Raw genomic sequence first — 21,795 nt, 5'->3', positions numbered from 1 at the left:
CACCTTTCAGATCCATTAAGCTCCCATTAATCCCCGAGAGTGAGTGAAGGAGCAGGAATGTGCGCCAGTGGATGTGGCAATAAATGCAGGACAGCAGGTGTCTGTTTTCTTCTTCTTTTTTTTTTTTTTTTTTTAAATTTTTATTTATTTATTTGACAGAGAGAGACACAGTGAGAGAGGGAACACAAGCAGGGGAAGTGAGAGAGGGAGAAGCAGGCTCCCCGCGGAGCAGGGAGCCCGATGTGGGGCTCGATCCCAGGACCCCGGGATCATGACCTGAGCCGAAGGCAGACGCTTAACGACTGAGCCACCCAGGCGCCCCGGTGTCTGTTTTCTTCTTAAATTAAAATGCCTCTGTTCTTTTTTTCTGTGAACACTGTGTACAGTGAGAACTGTTCCAGTTTGGAGAGCTGATTACCCATCTGAATATGAGGCTGAGTTTCTCCCTTTCTGACTCACAGATTTTAAAGATTTTTCTCCTTCCTCTCTTGGTCAGAATCAATCCTCTTGGTGAAAGTGAACCACAGGGGTTGGTTTTGACTTGGTTCTGCTGTGGTTTTCAGTTGTCCGTCCTCCCCGGTCTACACACGCACCTCCTCCTGTGGGCCTGGGATAGTTGTGTCCCTCCAAGTGGACCAGGCGCCCATGCCCCACACGTGGGTGAGCCAGGACCTTGCCTTTCCTTCTTGTCCTCAAGGATTTAGAACACACATCAACACCTCAAGCATTCCCAACCCAGCCTCAGGTGGGGTGGTGAGGTCCCCTCACAGAAGACTTGCACTTTCCTCAGAACCAAGATGATGCAACTCAGCGGGATAAGTGGAGAATGGGCGGGGGGGTGGGGAGGGAAGGTGGGGCAGAGCCCTCCCTTCCAGAAGCCCCAGGCCTGGCCTTCAGACAGATGGAAGTCAAATAGGAATGATGAGTTGTTTAGTCTGTGCCTCTTTCTGCAGAGCCTGGGATGAGATGGGAGAGTCCCTGGGTGAACAGGAGGTGGAGAGGCCAACCTTTGCTGCCACCTCTTGGCCTGTAAGGACAAAACAAATTCAAAATAGGAGAGTTAATTGTCCCCGTTGAAAAGAAGAGACTTCTCCCTGCATCCCTTTTCTTAGAGCATTAACTTTAGACAACTTGTAAGTTCTTTCCTCTGTCTCTTTGAAATGTATGTAAATCCTTTAAAAAGCTAAATAAAGCTGTTGCCAGCTTTAGGACTCAGGAATGTCTTTCTCAAGGACCTGGGACCAATCCCTTTGAAATGTCAACATCTAGGGAGATAGGGCCTGCCTCCCAGTCTCTGTGGAAGGGCAGGAGCCTAACTCGGCAAAGTACCTCACTCCACGTTGCAAAACTACTTCCTGTCATAAAGATAGGAGAAGCCAATTAGCTAACAGATGGTGACCCCAATTATCAGGTAAATCTAGGATGAACCTTGTATGACAAATGGTGCTGTCACGCCCTTGAGGACTGGTTATTATGTAGGTAATGGGTTGTGTCTGCCTAGCTGTATCAGAGGGTGAGACTCCTTTCTGTCTTTGCAATCTCTAGCTGATGGCCTGTGACGCACATCACATTCTGGTTGAAAGCTTATTCAATAAGAAAACTGTCTTCCTTCTCTACTACCTTTGTGGAGAGGTTGGCAGATTTGTTTTTAATTCTAGTTCCCCAACAGCTCCCATTGGTTTGGCTCTGTGAGCTTCTAGTCGAACCCATGATTAGCAAAATAATATTGGTGAGGGCTAATCAACTGGAATGCATCCTAGAAGGTTTCTGAAGGACTCCTAATTAGGAATGATGAACATGAGTTCAGTATGACCCAAGGCATTTTCCTCTCACAAGATTATGGAAACCTGTGACTGCTTCCAACTTACTGAGAGACGTATTTCTTGGTGTGGTGAAGCATGACCCCTGTATCCCTTTCCCATACGGCTCATAAAAGCAGCAGCTCAGGAAAAACAAAACAATTTTAGAAAGGAAAAAAAAAGGAGTCTTTTATTTTTACCTCATTGTCTTGATTTCCACTCCTCTGACAACATTCACCCCCAAGGAGATTTGGCTCTACAGCTACAGAGCTAAGTATTTAAAAAATTTCCATGAGAAAATGGCCTTGTTCTGCCTGAGATTTCAAGCTAAGACCTAATAATGAATCCTTCTCCCTCCCCTGACCCCCTCCTCCCCACCAGCAACTTGGAACCTGAAAATATCCATGTGGATATTTTTGCAGCCTACTTCAAGCATGAAATCACAAACCTAAACAAATTAGTTCTCACAAAAGCATTTCCATTTTTTCAAATAAAAGGAGGCATCATGATTATAAACTATCTCCAGATTATGAACATGATACCATTATCATTTTGCCATTTATATTTACCTTTTTGAATTCCACAAACTTCAATTTCATATGGCATGAAATGTTGGCTTAACCTGGAGGGAAAATATAAAGGATATAAATAAATGTATACAAAGGTTTTGAAGGTTATGAAAATTCTTCCATGAGAGTATCACTATCAAGATGGAGGTGCAGCCCCATCCTTTGCTCAAACTGGTGCTGTCTAAATGCAGTTAAGTGCTCTGGTTTGGAGCCTGGCCTTAAAGTCGGTCAGAACTGACTAGAACACCAGCTCTGTGCCTCACCGGCTGGGTAACCTGGGCAAATTATTTAACCTAACTAAGCTCCAGCTCCCTCATCTACAGAATGGGAATGATAATAGGGAGTACATCACAAAGTTCTTGTGAGAATTCAGTGAGGTAATGTGGCCCTCCTAATGACCCCCTTCAGGTAGTATATTCATCATATTCTAGCCCAAACTCACTGGAATGCTGCAGGTAGAGCCTGGGGAGTGAATGTCCAGGCTTCTCAGGTCTGAAACCAGCTCTTAATGTTGATCTAGAAAATTAGAATTCAGTGAGGTAATGTGTCCATCTAGTCAACTTATGTTTCTTGAGCACTGACTATGTGCCAAACACTGAGCTATGTACAAGAACGACAGGAGGAAGGAGACACATTGTCCCTGCCCTCCGACACACAGTCTAGCTTTTGGTATGGGACAACTATGAAGTCATGCTACAGTACGTTAAAAATGCATATGAAACACAGAGTTCTGGGGGCCCAGGCTTTCTTTGCTGCCTTAGAATTTTCCAGACCCAGACTTGTTCTGGAGTAAAGAGGGTGTTATAGCTGGTGAAAGGGTAGGGGGGTGGGAGTGAAGTCACAAGACAGCTCTTACGAATTCTGAAACTCTGGACACTTAGTCTCCACCCGCCTTCCTACCATTTCTACTGACAGCTCTATTTTAGTGCTTCTCCCCCTTTCCTAGCCCAAAGCACTTTCAATAAAAGTACTGTAAGCCTAGAATTAATATCTCCTCCATGCAGTGTATTTTTTTTTTATTATTATTTGAGTATAGTTGACCTAAAATTTTACATTAGTTTCAGGTGTACAACATAGTGATTGGACAAGTTTATACACTATGCTTTCTTCACCACATTTAAATGCACCCTCCTCTTACAAAGGCTAGTAGGTTGAATGGCTAGGAGTGATTTCAGAAGACTGGAAATTGAAACCCACATTAAATTCCACTCCTCTTTGAAATTCTACATTTACAGGTTCATTCCTTGGACTTCAGTTTTTAAAAGAAAATATCCCTAGAAGAAGGGCAGCAAGGATGATTTAGTTATTTGCACTTTAATGTGAATGAATTCTCAGTATCTTTTCAGGAGAGGTTTTGTTAAGAACGCAAATCTAAAAGTTGAGAACAGCTGAAAAAGGGAAGGAGTACCGCCAGAAATTTAAGAGCTGGAAATTCACAACTTTGCTCAAGGCCATATGAATGTGGGCCCCCTATCTCTCATTGTCCACACAGCAGGGACCTACTGTGTGCAGAAATAAGGCCCAAGAGGGAAGGTCTGGGTATGTGGGACTGCCACCTTCTCAGGCACTTGGAAAACAGTGGCCTAGAGCCAGGGAGTGGAGAGCTAACTGGCCAGCCGGGGAGCACCCCTCTGGAATGGGGAGTGAGTAGGGAATAATCTGGCCTCTCCTTCCTCCCACCCCCCATTATCTCCATCAGAGGTTGGCCTCCCAGGGCATAGAGCAGGGTAGACAGGGGTGGGGAATGGCAAATGGAAAACAAGCAGCCCAAGCTCTTTTATTTCTGCTCAGTAGAGAGTGCTAAAGTACAAGGGTCAACTAGCCAGAAGGTAGCATCAGTCTTTAACTGGAAAAGCCACTCTTTCCTCAGTTGTATCCTGTACTTGGAGTGGGGCTTCTCCAGGTGCAGAAGGACAACATCATGACCCAGGCAGAAGAAGACGTGAAGATCACAGAATTCCACGGGCCTAATCCTACCTGTGGAGGGAATTCATTCCTCTAAATTAGCATTCCAAACTCTTCAAGTAAGTCATTTGCAAAGGTACCCCCTTCTACCACTTTGAAGGTAAGATTAAGTTCTCTAGGGATCAGATGATCCCTAGGAATCAAGAGCTCTGGGCTGCGGGGGTGAGAAGCCTGCTGGTTGTTTTGTTCTGACACAGCTGTGGGTCACAAGATTCTTACACAAGCTTGGGGGTGGCCCGCCATGCCACGAGCGCTTCCTTCCCCTCAGCCAGTGATGATGACTCCGATTTCAGAAAGGAGCTCAACCAGCATGTTCATCTTGGGGCACTTCTCAGCCATTTTCTAGATCAACATTAAGAGCTGGTTTCAGACCTGAGAAGCCTGGACATTCACTCCCCAGGCTCTACCTGCAGCATTCCAGTGAGTTTGGGCTAGAATATGATGAATATACTACCTGAAGGGGGTCATTAGGAGGGACAGAGAAAGAAAGTTGTGGAGACTTGTGGTTTAAGGTTGGGAAATGCAACATACATGTAACTCAACTATCTGCCCAAACCTTACTAGCGGTACAGCAAAGGAAAAAAAAAAAAAAAGGCCAAACCCCACATGGACAAAGAAAGCAGAAGAGAGAGTAGCAGGCTTGAGATAGCAATAAAATTATGGAAGATGGAAAGTAATCTCATAGACCAAATAAAGTGGAAACCTAAGTTGGCTGGGGGTTGTGTGTGTGTGTGTGTGTGTGTGTGTGTGTGGCTTAGAGGACATCCTCTGTACCAGGTACTGGTCTAAGTGTTGAAGGTACATTGACTCATATAATACCCCAACAACGCTAGAATTTGTACTCTGATTTTGGGGATGAAGTACAGAGAAGTTAAATAACTTGTCCCAGGTCACACAGCAGAATCTGTAGAAGTGTGGCCCAGAGACCATGCTCTGTAGCCTCACAGTGATAAGCAAGTCCTTCTGCACCAAACCCTGGGAGATCTCCAGACCTGGACTATCAGGAAGCTTCAAAATGGGGATGAAAATAGAATTGGTGGGAGGCCTGTATGAAGAGACAGACCCTCAGATTCCTTCACTATCTTACTCAGGCCAGGCAACTGCCCCAGTGCTCCCTGGTAGGATACCATTGGTTTATTCTCTGGAGGCATTACCCAGTTGAGGATGAGACAGCTATGAAAACAGGAGAATTCAGTGAAAGTTTGTGAACTGACTGGTGAGGCTCTGCAGACACCCTCCCCATTCAGCCCCCGGCAGTGAGGTTTGCACTCCCCAGGCAGGGACTGGGGGCTCCTCTGTAGGAGTTCTGACCAGTTGGAGAGAAGATGTCAACACTGACATCTGAAGGTCCTCTCATGAACCAGTTGGCTCACTGATTGATGAGCCCTGCCCACAGACCCAGGGCTCATACAAGCTTCTAGCAGCTTTTTGGTATCTTCCTCTTTTTCCACCTACATTTTTATTATGGAAAAAGTAAACATATAGAAACATTGGAAATATAGTATAATGAACACCCATATACCTACCTTTTAAGTTGTACAATAATTAGTATCTTAACATATTTGCTTTATCTTTAGATAAATACAGATAAATAAATATAGATAAATATATGTCCATATATTGTTTCTCTGAACCATTTGAAAATGAGCTGTGGACATTGTGATATTTCACCCCTACATATTTCAGTAGAAGGTCATTATCATACATAATCGAAATCTATACATAATCCATGATTGTACCTAAGAAAATTTTAAATAATTCTCTAGTACAGTCTAATATTCAATCCATATTGAAATTTCCCTCATTGTCCCTAGAATGCCATTGCATTTGGTTATTATGTATCTTTATTCTCCTCCCTAGAACAGTCCTCTTGCTTTTGTTTGTCCCCTTCCCTTTTGGAAGAGACCAGGTCACTTAACTGAAGGAGGGTCTCACAACTGATTTGCCTGATTGTTTCCTTGTGTATCATTTAACTTGTCCTTGTATCTCTTGTAAATCCTGTCAACTGGAAGTTAGATCTAAAGGCATGGATAGATTCAGATCAGATGTTTTTGGCAAGTCATATGGATTTTCTACTTCATACTGCATCATATCAGGAGATAACATCTGCTGTCTCACTAGTGGTGAAGTGAAGTTTGGTAAAGGCAGTGACTGCTAGATCTCTCCACTGTAAAGATCTGCTTTCCCCTTTGCAGGGACCATGGATAATGTCTGGCACAGTGTGCATATCCTGTGCAATGCATTACTCCAATGTAAACAGACAATAAAGGATAATGGGACATCTGAAAAAGAGCCTCCAACGTGGAAGAGACAAAAACAAACAAAAAGTTAACTCAGAAGAGATCAGTGCAGGAAACAAAAGAAAACTTCCCCTAAACAATCAATATCCTTAGAAATAAGAGAAGATATCATACCCATAAGGCAAGATTCATAAGGCAAGATTGCTATAAAAAAAATTTAGAAAACAAGAAAGAGCTCTTGGAAATCTACACTGAAAATCGAACACAAAGTTGGAAGATAAAGTAGAAACAAAAATCTCCTGGGGCACCTGGGTGGTTCAGTGGGTTAAGTGTCTGACTCTTGGTTTTGGCTCAGGTTGTGACATCAGGGTCGTGAAATCAAGCCCTGCATCAGGCTCTGTGCTGAGTGTGGAACATGCTTAAGAGTCTCTCTCTCCGGACATCTGGATGGCTCAGTCAGTTAAGTGTCTGCCTTTGGCTCACGTCATGATCCCAGGGTCCTAGGATTGAGTCCTGCTTTGGGCTCCTTGCTCAGTGGGGAGCTTGCTTCTCCCTCTCCCTCTGCCTGCCGCTCCCTGCTTGTGCTCTCTCTCTGTGACAAATAAATAAATAAAATCTTAAAAAAAAAAAAAATTATCTTCTCCCTCTGCCTCTTCCCACTCCCTTGCACATGCTCTCACTCGCTCTGAAAAATAAAAAATAAAATAAATAAATAAAAAAGTGAAGGGGGATAGGGGCGCCTGGGTGGCTCAGTTGTTAAGCGTCTGCCTTCGGCTCAGGTCATGATCCCAGGGTCCTGGGATCGAGCCCTGCATTGAGCCCCGCATTGGGCTCCCTGCTCAGCGGGAAGCCTGCTTCTCCCTCTCCCACTCCCCCTGCTTGTGTTCCCTCTTTCGATGTCTCTCTCTCTGTCAAATAAATAAATAAAATCGTAAAAAAAATTAAAAAAAAGTGAAGGGGGATGAATTATAAGATAAAACATGAACATTTCCCAGAACACATGAATTTTAGCTTGAAAGATCAGTCTTTGGAGGGCCCAATACAAATACATTTTATAAAGATAAACACAAAAACACAATATTAGGAAATTTCAGAACATCCTAAAAGAGAAAAATAGGTCACATACAACAGAGCAAGAATTAGAATAGCATTAAAACATCTTAATGACAATACTAAAATCTAAAGGATAATAGAGCAAAGCCTTCAAAATTCTGAGAGCAAGTTTAACAATGAATTGGACTATAGGCCCTAGAAAAAAATAAATACCTTTGAATCCATGCTGATGTAAATAAATAAATGAATCACTAAATAAATGGAGAAGGGACAGCTCTACCTTACAAAAGAATTACATTAACAAATGTAGAAGAAAGGAGGAAAATAGAAATTATTACCATTAAGAATATTACAGTAATAACTGTAGGCAAGATTTACCAATTGAGGCTAAAATTAGTGGGTGAAAGTTTGAGGATAAACAGGATATTTGCATTGTCTTAAAGTATGTCCACCAGAGGCTTCTCAAAAAATTAAAAATAGAACTACCATATGATCCAGTAATCACACTACTGGGTTTACTCAAAAAATATGAAAGCATTAATTCAAAAGGATACATGCACCGCTATGTTTACTGCAGCATTATTTATAATAGCCAAGATATGGAAGCAGCCCAAACGTCCATCCATAAATGAATGGATAACGAAGATGTGGCATAAGCAATGTCTACAATAGCCAAACTATGGAAAGAGCCCAGATGTCCATCGACAGATGAATGGATAAAGAAGATGTGGTACATATATACATTGGAATACCACTCAGCCATCAAAAAAATGACATCTTGCCATTTGCAATGGTGTGGATGGAACTAGAGGGTTTTATGCTAAGTGAAATAAGTCAATCTGAGAAAGACAAATACCATATGATTTCACTCATATGTGGCATTTGAGAAAAAACAGGATCATAGGGGAAGAGAGGAAAAAATAAAACAAGACGAAATCAGAGAGGGAGATAAACCATAACAGACTCTTAATCATAGGAAACAAACTGAGGGTTGCTGGAGGGGAGAGGGGTGGAGGGATGGGGTAATGGGTGATGGACATAAATTTTTTAAAAAATATAATGTTTAAAAAAAAAAGGAATTTTGAACACTCATTGAAATGGCAGTGGTTAAACCTTGGGCTACCCTCCCTGGGCACACCTGGGGGTGGAGGGCCAGACCGGAGCCACCCAGCCTCAGTTTCCAGTTTATTTATTTTTCCTTGAGCATTTAAAAAATATTTATATATGCCTCAGGTATTATTTTAGCCAATACTTTATCTCAGTATTTAGAACAAAATGCTATGATTTTACAAGAAACATAGATTCTTTTCAACTATTTTTAATACAGCAAAATAAAGATTAAGAAAAAGGCTAAAAAAAAGATGTGGCATATATATACAATGGAATATTATTCAGTCATAAATATGAATGAAATCTCGCCATTTGTAGCAACATGGACGAATCTAGGGAGTAGAATGCTAAGTGAAATAAATCAGTCAGAGAAAGACAAATGCAATATGACTTCACTCATGTGGAATTTAAGAAACAAAACAAACAAGCAAAGGGAAAAAAAAGAGAGAGAGGCAAACCAAGAAACAGACTCTTAACTATAGAGAACAAACTTGATGGTTACCAGAGAGGAGGGGGGAGGGGGGGGGAATAGGTGATGGGGATTAAGGAGTGCACTTGTGATGAGCACTGGGTGTTGTATGGAAGTGCTGAATCACTATATTTTGCACCTGAAACTAACATTACAATGTATGTTAACTATACTGGAATTAAAATTTTAAAAAAGTATGTCCACCAGGATATTTATTAATTATGAGAAAAAAATAGTAACTCACAGTGGGGAAAACTGGCACAAACCATATAGCCAAGTGGTCAAGATTAACACCATCAGTAATAAGTCACACCACCTTCACACACCCCTGATCAGATGCACTAAGAAGGGCACATCACTTCTGTGGTATTCTTGCCAAAAATCCAGAACCTTGGTCTAATCATGAGAAATCAGGAAAATCTAAATTGTGGGACATTCTACCAAATACCTGACCACTATTCTTCAAAACTGTTAAGATCATGAAAGACAAAGTAAGACTAAGGAACTGTTCCAGATTAGAAGATACTAAGAAGGGGCGCCTGGGTGGCTCAGTCGGTTAAGCATCTGCCTTCGGCTCAGGTCATGATCCCGGGGTCCTGGGATCGAGCCCCGCATCGGGCTCCTTGTTCTGCGGGAAGCCTGCTTCTCCCTCTCCCACTCCCCCTGCTTGTGTTCCCTCTCTCGCTGTCTCTCTCTGTCAAATAAATAAATAAAATCTTAAAAAAAAAAAAAAAAAGAAGATACTAAGAAGACTCCACAATGAGATGTAACATGGGATCCTGGAATGGACCCTGGAAACATAAAATGATGATCGGGAAAAGATGAAATCCAAAGTCCATAATTAATGCCTTCGTTTCGATCATTGTGCAATGGCTATGTTACATGTTAGCATCAGGGGAAGCTCGGTAAAGGCATTAGATAGAACGCTAATGTTTTTGCAACATTTCTGAAAGTCTAGAAAAAAAGTAAGAAAACATTCTGAGGGAAAATTGTTATTGTAACCTAATCAATCAATCGTGCAGATAGAATAATGACATTTCAGACAAGTAAGGACTTGTGCACCTTTTATCAGGAGGCTACTGGTCGTCGTGCTCCCTCAAGAGGATAGACCAAAATGAAGACAGGGGATGCAGGCAATATGGAATTCAACACTAGAGGGGAGCAAAGGAGTTTCCAGAACAAGAGCTACCTGTACAGCTGGGAGCAAGAGAACCAACCGTTCCCAGAAGGATGTCTCACTTCCGTCTTTCGTCATAAGACAAAAGAAACTAATAGTTTACCTTATCTGCTTGATTCTATCAGTGAAGTTTTCAGTTTTGACAGTTTAGGTTGTCTTATTGATAAGTATGTAGAAAACCAAGCAAGAAATAACACAAAGAAGGGCAATTATCAGCTCCTGGGGAAACAAAAGGTTGCACTGAAAAGAAGTGTAACCATAGTGTTCTATAATGGCCCAATTGTGAACAATTTTTTTTCATATTCATAACAGTGTACACACTAAATACTCATTTAACCAAAAGTCTATATTGGGAATATGGGGGAAGGGATATATGTGTGGGGGTGAAAACTGGGGGAGAGTGCAAGAGAGTGCAAGTCTCACCTTCCTAGGTAAGAAGAGAATAGGTTGTGTCTGAAGTTGAAAAAAAATCAAGAAACAGCAACAGAAGCATGGGGAAAGAAGTAGGGAAAGTATCAGAAGACAGTGAAAACAGTTGTTTCTGGGGAGAAGAAATTAGGGGTTAGTAGGGAGTGAGGCAGGAGACCGCTGTTTTTCATTATAAGCCTCTACTTTTATTTCACTTCTTAAGCCAGATATCTGTATTCTTTTTATAAAAATAAAAACTACATTTCAAATAATAAATAAGTTGAGAGCAACCAAAACAGCGTGGGTAACCATGCTCACTCCATGGTTAATTTAGGCATGGAAAGCCAACTACTTGTAGGCTCCAGCCTTGTCCATTTGCCATTCCTTCCTGCTCTCCCTGATTCTTGGGGAAGGCTGATCTTCACCTGGCCGGCCCCCGGGGCGCTCTCCCTTCCTTGGTGCTTCCTTGGCACCCATTTGTCAGAAAGGTTCACCACCCTCAGCCATGGAAGAGTTCTTTGGTGGCCACGCTGCCCTTCCGTGTGCCCGCTCCCTGCACACTCCTCGGGATCACTCTGGGCGGCGTCCTGTTCTCGGGCTCACGGAGCCTGTGCGCATCTTGAGGAGCTTCCCGGCAGAGAGCTGCTGTGAAAAACCACCACTAAAGAACAAGTCTTTTTTCCCTTCCTTTTTTTCTTTTTCTTTCTGACTTACCTTCAAGGGTTTCCCAGGACTGCCGGGTTCCCTGGAGCATCTTTGCAACAAAATGCTGCTGCTGTAGCAACTGACAGAAGAAACCCTGTCTTTAGCTCTGTCCTGTGTACCACAGGTGAGCACGGTGGTGCCATCGCCCTGGCTCCTCACTCCTTTCCCCCCCACCCCCTCCAACTCCCCTGTCGGGGCCTCATCAAGGATGGAGGGCCCTTGCCGGGGGGACGTTGAGCGTGGCGTGGCCACGTGACTCTCTTTGGCCAATGGGATGGGAGCAGATGCGACTCAAGCCGCGGTTGGCCATGTGCTCGCGCGCTGGGGCTTCCTCTCTCCTGCTGCTTCTTCTTCTTCTTTTTTTTTTTTTTTAAAGATTTTATTTATTTGAGAGAAAGAGAGAGAGAGAAACAGCATGAGAGGGGAGAGGGTCAGAGGGAGAAGCAGGCTCCCCGCTGAGCCGGGAGCCTGATGTGGGACTCAATCCCAGGACTCCCGGATCATGACCCGAGCCGAAAGCAGTCGCTTAACCAACTGAGCCACCCAGGCGCCCCTCCTCTCTCCTGCTTCTGCCCGCGCCGTCAGAAGAACAAGCTTGGGCCAGTCCGCTAAGGACGATGAGAGACTCGTAGAGCCAAGCCACCAACGCAGTCCAGACACCTGAAGTGAGAAGCACAGCCACTCAGCCACTGCAGACTGAGCAGAGTTGACCAGCCGAGCCCAGTGCAGATCAGCCTCATCCCAGACGACACAAAGCTCTGAGGGCAAATGCTTCCCGTTGCACTGAACTGATGTTTGTGGGTTTTTCCTCCCCTTGACATTAGCTAACACAGGCACCGAACGTTGGAAGCTACCTGTCTACTGTTTTATATCAGGATTTCATGGGGCGCCTGGGTGGCTCAGTCCGTTAAGCGACTGCCTTCGGCTCAGGTCGTGATCCCAGGGTGCTGGGATCGAGCCCCACATCGGGCTCCCTGCTCCACGGGGAGTTTGCTTCTCCCTCTCCCGCTCCCCCTGCTTGTGCTTTCTCTCTTGCCGTCTCTCTGTCAAATAAATAAAATCTTTAAAAAAAAAAAAAGATTTCATCTATCGGGGTGCCTGGGTAGCTCAGTCAGTTGAGAGTCTGCCTTCTGCTCAGGTCATGATCCCGGGGTCCTGGGAAGAGCCCCGCGTGGGGCTCTCTGCTCAGCGGGGAGTCTGCTTCTTCCTCTACCCTTCCCCCTGCTCATGCTCTCTCTCTCACATAAACAAAATCTTTAAAAAAAAAGATTTCATGTATATAAAATAATGCTCAGGGATGGTATTCCAACTACGAGTCTGAGAAGTAGCCATTTTCACTGCACTGTCCCCCTCAGCGCTCAGGGGTGCATATTCCCTTGATGTGACTGCATATGTGTTGGACTCTCTTGAGTATAAGGTGATAAAGCATATGATTAGGTAAGGTAGAATCTCTTTTGCCATCTGCTACACCTTTCTGAAGTTATAACTTCTTTTCCTTAGTTCATAAATGATTAAAGACTCAAGCTATTTTCCTGTGTGAAGTTGTGTGAAAGTGCATGTTGGAATTCTTACATTCCTTGGTTTTCCACTTTCATGGGCGCTCAGGGTGTCCTTGGCCACCAGACTCTTTCCCATCTTGGCGATGTTTAGTTGAGCTAATGCGAACACACTGATTGATGGTGTGCTGCGAGCAGGTTTTAGTAAGGGGTGAGGATCAGGCAATGGGTTCTAGAAGCCAGAGATCCCAGAATGCATCCAAAGCAGAGACTCCTGTATGATGATCACAAAGCGGAGAGGAAGAAGCCATCATGAAGCAGAGGGGGAAATGCACCTTGGTTGGGCAAGACCCACAGGTACCTAACCACTCACATCTGTAACAAAGCATTCCCGTCTGTCCTGCAGTGTCAGCTTTTCTTGGAACAGAGCTGCCTGGGGTGGGGGTGGGGGGTGGAGGTGGGGGGAGACTCCCCCAAAGCTTGGGGGTCTGGGGCTGTGGACAGGTGGAAAACCAGAGAGGAAGGACAGGTACACTCGTGGGCTGTGGTTCACAACTAGTTTGGATTTAAGAAAAGAAACGGAATAATACATTTTCAGAATGCCAGCTGGAATAGCCAGGGCTAGTCTTCTGAATCAGGAATGAGGTTGTGCTGGATTTGCTCACCTAATAAAAGTCTCCTCCCAGGTCCAAGGCATTTTAAGTAGATGTCAGGGAGCACAGTATGAAGAGCCAGAAGGGAGGGAAGCAGGAAAAACAAGGAGATCCCTGTCCAATGGGATTCCAGCCTCAAGGTGAACAGTGCCCTCTGGGTGTCAATCTGGTGGACAGTGAAGATGTGAATTCTCAGGAGAATCCTCTCTCCTCTCCTGTTGCCCTAGGATGGCTCAGCTACTAGACAAAACAGAATGTGGTAGAAAGCCAGGGCTGAGTAGGATTAGGACTGGCGAGATGGGCCAAGCGGGGCTGGCTCATGATGTGATGAGCTCAGGCTCACTTTTGGGAGGGATTGGTGTCCTATGCCATCTGGGGTAGGATCTGGCCATGAGTCAAGGCAGCTGACGGCTCTCAGGAGGTGGCTGTGCATGGTTTGGGCTGGTGCTTCCCAAGGTAGGTTCTGTGAAACTCTAGTCTGAAGGATGGGAAGTGCTGTTGACTTGAACATTGGCTCCATGGTCCAACAGGCTTGGGAAATGCTGGGTTCAATGACATTGAACAGGTTTTTCCACTAGAGGATATCTCAGAGCCCTTAATATGATGATGGGAATAGCCAATCCGAAAGACTGATCACAACCATGGAACCGTCTCCACACAAGACATGACGTTGAACTGGTGAGCTATGGACAACAATCACTTTCCAGCACGGGGGTTGGGCATCAACTGGGGGCCGGTACTCACAGGGAAAGGACCTGGCTCCTTGCGTGGGGGCACCATCTCCACCACTGTCAAGGCCCTCTGCACTGGCTAGGTCTACTTAGGTTTCAGGGTCAACAGGCAAATGAACTGAGGTTTGAGCCAGATTCTGCCCACCCTCCAGGGATCCTGGAGTGCTAACTAAACAAAAAAGAGCAGGGAACGGTCCAATTAAAAGGTATCCAGGCACCCAGCAGGGAGGCCGGAACCCACTGGACCCACAGATCTATGGTGTATTGACAGTCCCTCGAAAGACCAAGATCAAACCTCCAGGAGCCCCTCTCCACCAGCCAGAGACCTTGAGGCTCCTAGCGGCATGCCTTGACTCTGGAGATGGTGGGGCAGCCACAGGGAGGACAAGCCCAGGGGTTCCAATTCAGCTGCTCTGGGTAAAATGCAGGTGTGGACAACTTAAAACTGAAGCTCCCTCCAACTCCCTCCCTGCTGGAGGCTCAGTGACTTCATTGTTCCTGGTTCTCCAGGTCTCTCATGGTGCTGATACCATTCAATCCAGGTGCTGGTGCAAAACCCCTCTTCCCTGAAGCACAAGTAGAATGTTTTCTTGAAACAGAAGGATGGTGGGGCACCTGGGTGGCTCAGTCGGTTGGGCATCTGCCTTCAGCTCAGGTCATGATCCCGGGGTCCTGGGATCGAGTCCTGCATCAGGCTCCCTGCTGGGCGGGGAGCCTGCTTCTCCCTCTGCCCCCTCCCCCTGCTCATGCTCTTGCTTGCTCTCTCTCTCTCAAATGAATTAAAAAAAAAAAAAAAAACTTAAAAAAAAAAAAAGAAACAGAAGGATGGTAAGAATAAGGAATCACAAAAGCATTTACACCACCAAGTAATTGTACCAGGTAACTCCAATCAGGTCTCAGAGGGTCCAACTGACAAAGCATCTGAGCATACTTATTCTCTCTGATGTGCCTGCTCAGAAGCCCCAGGTTTTGGCCAGTCCTGCTCCAGGCTTGAACACCCTGGTGTGTTGATTAGTTGGTTCTGAGATGGTCTTTCCTGTGAGGGCAGTGGCAATGTGGTGTATTTAGGGCCTGGACCCTGGACACACGCAAAGCCAAATAAACACATGAGGTTTTATTTGGATAAGAACAACTTATTGTGTGTGTGTGTGTGTGTGTGTGTGTGTTTTAAAGATTATTTGAGAGAAAGAGCACAAGCAGGGAGAAGAGCAGAGGGAGAGGGCGAAGCAGACTCCCCGCTGAGCAGGGAGCCCGATGTGGGGCTTGATCCCAGGATTTATTAACCATCCTCACAACTGTATGTGCCAAGTGCCACGATTCTTAGTTTCTGGATAAGGAGAGGAGTTCAGCATCTTTCCCGAATCCCAACACTGGTGAGCAGCAGAAGTGGGTTCTAACTCAGCACTGCTGGTGGCCAAGCCAGGACAGCCCACCTTCAGGTGCCACCACGTGCACTCCCTGTGGCCTTGGGTGATCGCTTGTCTTTCTCTGTCAGCTTCTTCTGCTGTAGAAGGAAGATGATAATCGCCATCTGCAGAGTTCAGGGGATCATTGTAAGGATCTGATCATACAATGAACGGAAAAGTGCTTTGAAATGGAATGAGTGCACATGCAGGGCGTTAATAACACCCAGTCCTTTTCCTAGATACCAAACAACCCAGACACCCCAAAGGTATCACTGTCTCCAGCTCATGCTTCGCTACGGACTAGGAAAAGGAAAAAGGCCAAGAGGTGCAAGAAGACGTACATGGTTTCTAAAGTGGAGACCCCTGTACCAGGAGCCTGCAAGCCCATGGGGAGTTAGGGAAGAGACTCCACAAGTGGGAGGCTTTGAACTTAAGCCTTGGAAGAGCCAAGACCTCACCTTTGCCTTCTACCCCCACCCAAACCTCCTAAAGGCTCCGGGCAACTAAAAATACTCTGGCCACCTGCTGCCCAGGAAGGCAGTAAATCACTGGGCCTCGAGCACCAGAATCCAGGCCAGGCCTGGCCTAACGTGGGCCAATAGCAGCTGACAAGGCCCCACAGGTAAGTTCACTTCTTCCCAGCCAGGCAGTTATCAATAGCTTGTCTACTGCTCAGGAGCTGCCGGAGAGTGCCCTGGGGAAGTGGGGATGACACTGAAGTGTTCTTGGGCCAGAGGTGCCAACTGGGTATGCAGTGATGAGAGAGGAGGTTGTCATGGGAGGAGGGGGGCTCCCAGGGAAAGGGTGTTGGCCATGGGCTTTATGATCTAAAATAAGGTCTCCTCAAAATCCCAGATCACTCAACTGCTGTCCTATTACCCTGGGGCCACCAGATGGCACTGTTACAGGGAGCATGAATGTAGTCTGATCTCGTGGCAGGCATTGAATTTATGGAGACAGTTGTGGGCGCTCAGGGGAACACCAGTGAGATCCGTTTCTTGCCTCCAGTTCTTTACTAATCCTCCCCCCAGGTACCAAAATCAGTCCGATTCCCAACATGTAATAAGAAAAAAATGCCCCAAATTTTTTACTGTCAATACAGTAGCATGAATCAGAAATGAGAAGCCATCATCAACAAACACATTTGTGGGGAATAAGTACCATGCTATTCTGTAGTGTTGCTCAAATCTGAAAAAGTGGGGACCCCTGAGAGCGTGTCCTCTATTTTGTCACCCCTCCCCCTGGAAAACCACTGCATTATACAAGTTAACTGCTGTCACCTGATCACTTGGTCCAACCAGTGAAAAATACTAACAGGACAATACAAGATACAAAGTCAAATGATGAAATTGAGAGACTACTCAAGTGTAATGAATAGACTCAGAGAATCAGAAAGGTGCTTAGGCTAAATTTTTTAGATCATAAAAAAATGAACAAAATTGAATAACTTTCATAACTTGTAAGCTCCTGGGAATATGTCTAACACTGCTGGAAAAGGAAGAACACTGGGTCCTACCTCACTAAAATGCTGTGTGGCCTTGGGCAGTTAGCTAAGCCCTCTGATCCTCCTTGTGTATAAACTGTACCTCTCCAAGGCCCCTTGACAGTATAAGATTCTAGGACTCAGCGTGGCCTTGAGGCCCCTGGGAGTTGTGATGATGGACACCAAAAATAACACTACAAGGCCACCCAGGGCCACTTAAGTGACACAGACAAGGGCTGTAAGAATTCAGAGTCCTTCCCTCTGACTCTCAGGGGACTGAGGGAAGGCTTCTGGAAGGGAAGGGATTAAACAAATAGGACATAACACCACAGCACGCTCAGCACACTTGATCCCTCCCTTGAAGAGCTGGGAGGTGGCCAATCAAATATTTTAAGATGTCAACTTGATCTGTGTTAACATAAGCATCTACGGAAACTAGTTTCCAAAAATAAATGATAACTGCTACCTCTCCACCTCTGTAAGGGCATGCATTTCTCGAGAATGGGGGCATGTTCTGGAATACTATCCACAGCTGGTTTTACGTGTACGTGTAGAACTTCTCCTTCTTGGATAAGTTTAGGGCAAGGGAGAGAGAGGAAGGAAGGGGTGTTAAAGTCCTGCTTCAAATGTTAAAGTCTCCCCAAAATGTTAATACATGCACAGACAAGAGCTTGAGAACTAGAAACTAAATTTGTAATAGTGGTTCTTCCTGAGGATTCTGGGGATAATTGTTTTTTTTCTTTCTGATTATCTGAATTTTCCATTTTTTGGCAATGCAAATGTATCAATTGTGTAATACACTGTTTATGCAAATACATTCAGGAAGGGTAATGCGTCAAACCATTACAATTACTAACACCTTAATACTAATTAATGGATGTGATTTGTTTCCTACAATGAAGTGGTGACAGGAAATGGATTTTGTTAGGTCTGGGGTCTGCCAGCGTCCAGCAGTGCTAAGTGGGGGGGGAAGGGAGGAAAGGTGTAGAGACTCTAAAAGGGCAATGGGTAATGGGTAGACAAGCCTGGAGGTTAGTTCACATTATGCTTAGGGCTCCCAGGCCCTATCTAGTACCTCGAGGGCATTTAATTACAATTAAGGATAGCAGCAGTTAACCTTTTTCATGCAAGGCTTTGCCCAGTGATTCTCTGTATAAATTATTTATCCTTACATTCAAACTCTAGCTTTCATAACAAACAAGAAAAAGTTTGTGGATTTTAATAATAATTTTAAACTAAAGAAAAACAAAGGATTCTTCCCCAAACTTTTGGCATTTTGTCTTCCATCAAGCCAGTCTCTGACAAAGTGTTATTTTACACTTTCATACTGCAATCTGTAGACTTCCTGGAGCCGGGGTGCTAGTACTCCAGGAGCTGTAGAACTGACATAATTAAATACAAGGAAACTATCATTTAGACCAGGAATTGGGATTGGTTATGCTGATTCTTTGCCTCAACGTTATCTGGAAAGGAAGAATTTGCAAAGGAAATTTACACTGTAAACAATACTGGGGAGGGACGGACTGTTTGCAGGAATCTAGTTACCTATAATATAAGCCACTAGTAATCTACTGCAAATCATTTTATATATTCATCAAAGTAGGCCTTCTGTGGTTGGCTCCCAGTAGGCAAATGTGAAGGGATGGGGGAGGAGACAGGGGGTATTAAAGTAAGTGATCCCTAAGGCCCCAAGCAAAATTTAGACTTTTAAAATAAATTTTGAACTATCAGACTCCAAGTAGCTAGAGATACTGAGGCTTGAAGGAGCAACATTGAAGGTAGTGACTTATTTAATTGAATCTGAGATACCATCAAATATAAGATGCATCATACTTTGAAAGAGAAAGAAAAAGCACTACCAACTAACTACGGCACAGCAACTGTAAAACGCTTTCTAATTTTTTTTAAATATTAAAATATTGGTGACTAACATAATAAAAAAATAAAAATAAAATTAAAATTAAAAATATTAAAATATGGAGAAATAAATCTATCTTAGGATCAATGAAATAGAGTATTGTACACCTTGTCCCCAACTCTCTCTGATGGGGAGGAGGGCTTCTATCTACCCTGATCTGTTAGACTTTCACACCGGGACACCAATGTCTCCCCAACTCCCTTAATTGTGAAAACATTTTGATCTGTCCTTCTTTGGCAGCAGCACGTATCTGTACTCCAAGTTCCTGTCAACGTCTATAATCCCCGTTTCTCTCCCATTCAACACTCAGCAAAAATTCTGTTGAGAGACATCATGTTTTCAGGACTGCCTGCAGGATCGGCAGCCCATCCATTTTTCTCTACTCTGTTTACCCTTGGATTGAGCTAGTTCAGCAGAGAGCAAAGTACCGGAAACAATTAGGTAATCCCTCATGGAAAGGCTTTTAGACTCTCCCCCTGGCATCCTGCCTTCAGCGCACATTGGGGACACCGTTAGAAACAGCCAGTTATCCCGGACCTGCAGTCAAGGACACAGTGTTCTCTTCATGGGGGCCCACTGGAGACAGTTTCCAGGTCTTCATACCAGGGATTTTTAAAAATAAACTTTTAAAATTGATGTAGAACACATATAGAGAGAAGCATACCATTCATAAGCGTACAGCTGAATTATCACAAATCATGACTACCACGCAAATGAAAAAAATAGATTACCAGCATCTCAGAAGTCCTCTCATGACTTCTCCCCATCACTACATCCAATCGTCTTCCCCAAAGGCAAACTTTACCCTGTTTTTTTTTTTTTTTAAGATTTTATTTATTTGTTTGACAGGGAGAGACACAGCGAGAGAGGGAACGCAAGCAGGGGGAGTGGGAGAGGGAGAAGCAGGCTTCCCACAGAGCAGGGAGCCCGATGTGGGGCTCGATCCCAGGACCCTGGGATCATGACCTGAGCCGAAGGCAGATGCTTAACTACTGAGCCACACAGGCGCCCCTTTTACCCTGTTTTCTAACACCACAGTTTGACCTGTTTTGGGACCTTCTATAAACAAGATCCTACAATATATATTCTTTTAGTCTGGTTTCTTCCATTTATCATTATGTCTGGAAAATTCATCCATGTTGTTATGAGTAACCTAGTTGTTAATTTTCATTGTATAGTAGTCCATTGTATGTCTGTATCACAATATATTCATTTAGGTTGTTTCCAGTTTGGGATTATTAAGTGAATAATGCTGCTATTCTGGTGCACAAAGCAAGCATTTCTGTAAGGTATACACCTAAAAGAGAGAGAGAGAGAGATTGAGAGAGAGAGTGAGCATGAACAGGGGGAGGGGCAAGAGGAGAGGGAGGGAGAGAATCCCGAGCAGACTCCCCATTGAGCCTGGAGCCCAATGCTGGGCTCAATCCCAGGACCCTGAGATCATGACCTGAGTGGAAATCAAGAGTCAGAAGCTTAACTGACTGAGCCACCCAGGCGCCCCCAACTCTGTTCTTCTATAAGGTTGTCCTAGCTTTCCTATCCCTTTGCATTTCATTCCCCAAAACACTTAGAATCAACTTACTATCATTTTTTTAAAAATCTGCTGGGATTTTGACTGGGATTACACTGAATCTATATATCAGTTTGGGGAGAACTGACTTCTTTACAATATTGAGTCTTCTAAGATATGAACATGGCCTATCTTTCCACTTATTTGGATCTTACATAACTTCTCTTAATAATATTTTATAGTTTATTTTCTTGTATATCTTTCAGTTTTTCTAAATATTAGAATAGGTTTTAAACATTTATTGACAACTGGTTTTCTTTTAATTTCATGGATACTGTATTGCATTGCTCAGCGCTTCCCTAACCGATGTTCCATGAAATACCATCTCACTTTTTAAAGTAGTCTGGTAAATATGTTGGGAAAAAGTGGGGTTAAACAAGTTAACCAAGGGGGCACCTGGGTGGCTCAGATGGTTAAGCGTCTGCCTTTGGCTCAGGTCATGATCTCAGGGTCCTGGGATCGAGTCTCACGTCAGGCTCCCCCTGCTCTGTGGGGAGGCTGCTTCTCCCTCTCCCTCTGCCCCTACTCCTGCTTGTGCTCTCTCTCTCTCAAATGAATAAATAAAAAAAAATCTTAAAAAAAAACCAACATAAGTTAATCAAGTTTCTTTATTGCAGGACTTCTAAAGCCTTTAATGTGATAATATAAGATTCCTCACACTCGTCTGGCTATACTTATTCAATATTCAACAAATATCATTGTCAAGATACAGTGCAGAGAACAGAAATCACTTTAGGAGATTTGAGGAGGATTTAGCCCAGGGAATTAGGTACTTACAAAATTCACTGGGAGGCTGCAAGAGCAGATCGTTGGCTAAGCTTCTAGGAATGACTCCCAGATGCCCACAGAAAGAACCCTCCCCCGAGGGAGGCAGTACCAAAGGGGTCACGACTGGAGCTGCTCAGCCCACACACACTTTATTCTTTTTTTTTTAATTTTTTTATTGTTATGTTAATCCCCATACATTACATCATTAGTTTTAGATGTAGTGTTCCATGATTCATTGTTTGTGCATAACACCCAGTGCTCCATGCAGAACGTGC

The 21,795-nt window shown here is 44.2% G+C and overlaps 1 long non-coding RNA gene across 1 annotated transcript; it reads right to left on the bottom strand.

The window, feature by feature from the left end:
* Positions 1-143: 143 nt before the first annotated feature.
* LOC145720632 (uncharacterized) lies at positions 144-7,353 on the bottom strand. The gene is made up of 4 exons (XR_014143750.1): positions 2,811-7,353; positions 2,369-2,421; positions 1,869-2,069; positions 144-1,027 (listed from the first exon to the last, which is right to left on the bottom strand). It is a non-coding gene; the product is annotated as an uncharacterized LOC145720632 (long non-coding RNA).
* Between the last annotated feature and the right edge of the window lie 14,442 nt (positions 7,354-21,795).

The sequence above is a fragment of the Leptonychotes weddellii genome, chromosome 3 (assembly GCF_054177405.1).
Source record: "Leptonychotes weddellii isolate Sample4059 chromosome 3, ASM5417740v2, whole genome shotgun sequence".
In the NCBI taxonomy this organism is placed as follows: domain Eukaryota; kingdom Metazoa; phylum Chordata; class Mammalia; order Carnivora; family Phocidae; genus Leptonychotes; species Leptonychotes weddellii.
The sequence above is the reverse complement of the archived record's forward strand: the minus strand, read 5'-3'. Positions and strand labels throughout refer to the sequence as shown.